Consider the following 6,330-nt stretch of genomic DNA (forward strand, 5'->3'; position numbering starts at 1 on the left):
TTTCAGTCGTCAGTCACAGCTCCAGTTTACCTTGATAATTCTGGCATACTGTCAAACTTTAATCTATAATAGGTGTGTTTGCAAAGCAAAGAATCCCTAAGAATGATCTATTTGCTCATTTCTTAGGTCTTGTTTAAATAAATGCATTACATAAACTCTTTTTGTATTTGTTTGTAAACACCAGGAGATGACACGCAGAGCAAATTTACTCTTGTGTGTGTGGTCACAGAGGTGCCGAGGTAGCTCACAGCACAGACTAACACTTGTATGAATGCCACCTTTGCCGGATTCTATGTGAAGGCAAGCGTTCACGAACTGAGCGTGACCACCATGAAGCAACTCACCTTTGAGTCTTGAATAATGGAGTGATTAATTTAATTGTATCTAAGGAATGTCTATGGATTGAACATGACAGGTAGGAACAGATGCCGTGCCTTGTGGAAGTATTTGTACCCACTGGTCATTTTGCGGCAACACAAATTGTGAGTTGGAAAGAAAAGAAAAAACAAAAAAAGAAAGCATGTTTATGTGTGCTGACCAGGTGAGTGAAAAAGAACATTTTCTTTCATTCACTAGTCCAAGTAACAGAGGGTGTGTCTTTACCTGGCCTGCAGATCCCTGTTAGATCTGCAGACCAGATCTAACAGGTAACAACAGGAAAACAGGTAGCAGAAAACTATTACCTCTTTTCTGTTTGAACTGGCTCAAGTGAACTATGTTTTGCCACATATTCTCAGCTGAACTTAGGTCTGGACTCTGACTGGGCCATCCCAGCACTACGCTTTGATCTAAAACATTTCATTTTTAGGGTTTAGGAAAGGAGAAACCTCTGTTTCATAATTACATTTTCGCTACATGTAAAAGGGCTTTCTTTCAGTATCGTCCTGTCTATACCTTCATCAGTCTTCCCAGTAAACTGTTCTCTGCTTTCCTGTTTCTTGTACGCAACAAAATAGCTTCCACAATAGGCTCCACTACTATGTTTCCCTGTGAGTGTGTTTTCCATGTCTTCAGGACGATGCGAAGCTTTTGTTTTCCAACACAAAGAGTTTTGCATGTATACTAAAAAAGTTGAACTGATGTTATCTTGAAGCAGGATGTTAAAGTTGATTACAATTTTGGCAAACTGTAAATAGGATTTACTGTGACTTTCTTTCAACAACAATGTTCTTCTTACCACTCTTTTATAAAGTACAAATTTGTACAGTAGTAAATGGATAGTTGTCCATTCAAAAGATTCCCTCACCCTACTTGTACTCTTTAGTTCCTCTAGAACTACCATAAATATTTTGGCTGCTACATTTCAGATTATTTGTAATATCGTTTTAAAACTTTGTATCGTTTCCCCCTCTTTACAACTATTAGCTAATTTGTATTGATCTTTCACAAAAAATCCCAATAATAAAAAAAAAATTATAATAATAATCTTTGAGGTCTGTGGTTATTATGTAATAAAATATAAAAAGTTAAATAGTTTTGCACTGATTTATCCAAATGTAGATCCTGAGACAATTAAAATGTGAACCTCTGCCACGGACCTACTTCAAACTCCCGATAATACTAATGCAAAAATGATCCATGCAGCCACTCCGGCATCTCTGAACTCATGCATGCGCACGGTAATGTTAGAATCAACGTGCAAGTGGAGATTGCACGCCTTGTTGCAGCCTCATGCTGGTGGCATTGGTGAAATTTTGTAGATGTGAAATGCTCAGTCATGCTCAGCGTGTTAAACATCTTACGAACAGACTCGCAACCTGCCTGCCTGCCTGTCTGCTTTCTTGTCTGTACTCCACCTCGAGAGACGGGGATTAGAGGCCTTGGAGGACCGACTGTATGGATGGTGTATGAATAACTTGGGGAGAGGTGACAGACGGGACAGATCGCGTCTTATAACCAGTAAAGCCTTGGTGCTCCCATAGGGGACTGGTGCATCTCACAGAGCGCCACATAAAGGGCCGCCGCAGACGTAGGCCTGGTCAAGGCCTAAGCTATAGAAGCCCTGACATCTGGCTTTCTTCTATGTTTCATCGCCAACCTGCTACCCCAGTCTGGCAGCTATATGCACTTCATTATTGTGCCTTAATGCGCTTTTGAATCGCAGTCAAAATTAAGTCCTGATATATCGTTTTATTGCCAATAAAAAGCATTGGATATGAAAGTGTCTACCACCAAATATCTAGCAACTCACACCAGCATGCAGTATATGACACTAGCAGTATGTTTTTTCGGCACACTGAAGTACAAATGTGCAATGTTTGCAGCGTTCTGGCCAATAAACTGTAAAGATAAAATTATGATGAGACAATAAAGGCAGGCTCAATCGTTTTGAGGGGAAGATACACAGCAGGTGGTACGAAAAGCTCTGACAGAACCCCTGATTTGTGCAGAATTGTGTTGCTTAAAGGATATGGCCACCAGATGCCCATTTGGATGAAAATCTAGCTTTCAGTCTAATCTGTCAATTTCGGAAGCCAAAAACGTGTCAGCTTCACGGGCGATGCAGTGAAACTTTGGTGTTTAACCCTAATAAAGAACACTTCTTCACTTTAAATAGATCGGAAAATGTCAGTCATGTATTTTGCAATTTTGTTTTTTGTTTACAATTATATTTTTTATTAATCTTATTTGCAAATATCAAGCCCATACACTTCATCTTGGAGCGTTGCTTGCCTTTGTGCTGTGGCTGGCTGCACAGGACCTCAGCAGTCCTCAGGATGTAGCCATAGATGGCAGTGTTTTGCCTTATTTTTAACAGCCCCCCTCAGCCTTGAGGCTCTGAGGATATTCAGCACTGTTTCTGTAGAAAATATACACTCACTGATTTTAACCATTTTGAAACCTTTTTTTTTTTTGACTATATTCTTAAGTTTTGATGTCAGACATCCAGATGCCCAAACCTCAACAATACATACACTGATTTTAAGACTTCGGTTAAAAAGGAAAGATGAATAAATATTTCAAAAATGTATTAGTATGCAATATTTTTTCCATTTTTTTATTATTATTATTTAAGCTTTTTTATACATATATTTTTGACTCTTATGTTGTATTGAGGATTATTTATTTACCAAACTCTTTACTTTGCATCAAATTACATTACATTGTGGACCTTAAAAAATATAATAATTCATATTAAGATTGATTTAAAACAGCAACAGAGCCTCTTTGAAACGGAGGACAAAAACAATCCATTTCACAGCGGAACAACTTGACTTCCTTCTTTTATTTGCAGCATCTCAGAAGATCTGCTTGACTATATTTTGTTTGATCAACCGTAAATTTCCTCAGTCTTTAGCTTGAACCAGTCCAAGGCCGGCTTTATATTCGGCTGAAATCATAAAATGACACTTGAGATAAACAGAATGTTTACCCACCCCATGTGAGCAGAGGCTGATATGTAAATGCAGCCTTATTCTTTCATCAAATTTGCATTTACCCTCTTAACCAAACACTATAGGGCTCCAATTCAAACACCACTAATGATGGCTGGCCCTTTATGACCAATTGCCGTATCTGCAAAAAAAAAAAAAAAAAAAAAAAAAAAAAAAAAAAAAAAAGAAAAGAAAAGAAAAAGAATGGGGAAGAGCAATTTAGTGGGGAATGAAAGGAGTAAGGCATAGTAGCTATCTGTGAGTGGATGACAATAATTGGATCAAGTTTGCAGAAAAATGGATGTGTTGATGCTCTAGTGGCTTGACTGGCAATCGGCTGGCTTTTCGCCTATTTATCATTCCCCTTTTATCTGCTGCTGCCAGACCTTTCCACAGCCTCCATTCCGGAGCCGACTAATCAAACAACTTTTTAATAAGACTAAAGCGGCATCTCCACCGCCAGACAGCAGAGCGGGGCTCCCGCAGAACGAGGTTGAGAATCTGGGGATGAATATCAAGTAACACTCTGACATTCTTTCTTTTCTCTGCGATCAGGAGTTTGAAACAGTATCAAGAACAATCAGCTGACTTTGCTGCTTTCAGATCTGTCTGGCAAGCTGTGATTCACAAGGACACAGCCTCTTGGTAAACTGGGCTTCTGCCTGCCAGAGAGAAGATATTCCACTTTTCTCAGTTCAACTGGAGCTTTGTTTGCCACAGTTAAATGTCCACCTTTTCTGCAGGATATCGTGGATGCCAGAGGAGCATGAACCCCACAATGCATCTTCTCTTCTATTCATAATTTCCTAATCTTTTTTTTTTTTTTTTCTCAAAAAAGTTGTGACAGTAAAACAACAAAGTACCTAAAGATCCAGCTTATAAGATTTCAAGAAAGTCAGACTGTTCGGAAAGAAAATATATGGCAAGTCGTGTTTGGGCAGATCATAGAGGATTAGCAAGTCAGCTATATTTTATAAATGCACTTTTATAAAGTTGAGAACAAATAAGTCATTTTTTATTTGTCCAAACTTGAACGTCATAAGTTAACCAAGATATTCCCACTCCTTTGGTTTTCAGAGAAGATGATGTTGTCCCAGAAAAAAGATGGTTAAACGTGCAGTCCACTGAAGATGTACCCCGTAAACTTTCTGTCATAGTTCAACCACGGGATATTTAGTGTGTAATGGAGACCAGGGGTTAATTTATTTATGAAAAATGATCAGTGATATTGTATGATGTAAGTGACTAAGTTCAGAAATGGGGGAGTGGGGAGCTTTCAGAGAGGCAAGCACTCTTTCATGTATAAAAAGAAAGCAGCTACGGATGTCAATTTGTGTGTTTCTTGAACTTTTATGTTTTACAGTGTATCTGTTTCATGGAACAAATACTGACCTCTTCCTGGTTTGTCTCCTCAGCAGAGCAAGATGGCCAAAGGAAGGATCAATCTCCAGGTGCTGCTTAGAAGCTCTTGGAGCAAACCGGTGAGATAAGTTGGAGGTGTTTCAATGAATCATGTTAAATTTAATTTATTCTTTGGTTTTGCTTAGTTATAGTGATCTGCATTGGTGTAAATATTAACCCAGTATCTTTACTGTTTTGTTGGTGTCAGATTTGTGTAAATATTTCATGTTTTCTGATTACCTCTTGCCATGATTTCTTCCTGAGAATCCTTTAGGTCAGGGGTGTCAAACTCCAGTCCTCAAGGGCCGCTGTCCTGCAACTTTTAGATGTGCCTCTGCTGCACCACACCTGAAAAGAATAATTAGGTCATTAGCAAGGCTCAGGAGAACCGATCTACACAGGGAGGAGGTAATTAAACCATTTCATTCCACTGTTTTTTACCTGTGGCACATCTAAACACTGCAGGACAGCGGCCCTTGAGGACTGGAGTTCGACACCCCTGCTTTAGGTGATGTTGATGGTTTTAGTATGACCTACAGTTCAAAAATAAACTCATCTCTAACTTAATGGCTTTGAGCTTTTGAGTCCCTGTCAGTAAAAACTGGTATTATGATAGACCAACTCAAGGAGGTGCATCATTAGGAAGTGGATGTGTGTTTTAAAATTTGCTGAAGGACTGCCTGTGAGGTAGTCCAGCCCCCCCTCTTAGTATGTTGAACATCCGCTTTTTTGTGTGATTACAGCTGCAAGTTCTTCTTTTCGGAACAGCACAAACAGCCACATTCAACAAAGACTGTGTCTAAACATCATTTTTTTAAGTCTTGCTAAAAATGTATCAATTCTCGTAACACATTAATATGCTTTGATACAAATTGTTCTATTGTTGCTCTGTCTGTGTGTTTGGGTTCTTTTACCTGCTGGAAAGTCAAACTCAACCCCAGTTTTTACCAACTCTGCTACAGATTCTTTTTATATACGATTTGTTTTCATTCTGTTAGTATCTTTCCAATTGAGATGCAAATGGTGAACTTCTGTGTCACTTTTGAATCCTGAGTGCATTTCTTTTTTTTTTTTAAATACTCTTCATTTTTAATTAAGAAGTGGATTTACTTTTGGTCCAGAGCCACATCCTGGTTGCTTGTTCTTCTGGAGGTGCAGCAGTACAGTGAGAAGGTCAAGGTGCTTTCAAAAGCTAGCCTGACTTATTTCTCCATCTTGTCCAGGGGATAAAATTGATGTCTTGCAGCTTTCTGCAAGCTCACCAGCTGCTGCTTCTCCTGTGGCTATAGAGAAGTTAACAAGCACAAAACAAAACATGTGACAAAATGCAACAAAGGACATCGGGGAGTGAACGGGGCTGTCTTTAAGAAGGATCTCCCTGCTGGTCTCTTTCCACCAAAGCAGGGCAAGGCAGAAAGAGGAACCTTGATTCGACTTCTTGCTAGGTAACTGAGGGTCCAATGTTTGGAATGTGCGTCCCACCCTGCACGTCCACTGACCCCAGGTCACACAATTTGTCCTTTTTATTTTTCTTTTTTTTCTTGGTGTTCCAATT

Source organism: Poecilia formosa, unplaced genomic scaffold (genome assembly GCF_000485575.1).
Source record: "Poecilia formosa unplaced genomic scaffold, Poecilia_formosa-5.1.2 Scaffold30, whole genome shotgun sequence".
NCBI classification, from domain to species: Eukaryota; Metazoa; Chordata; class Actinopteri; order Cyprinodontiformes; family Poeciliidae; genus Poecilia; species Poecilia formosa.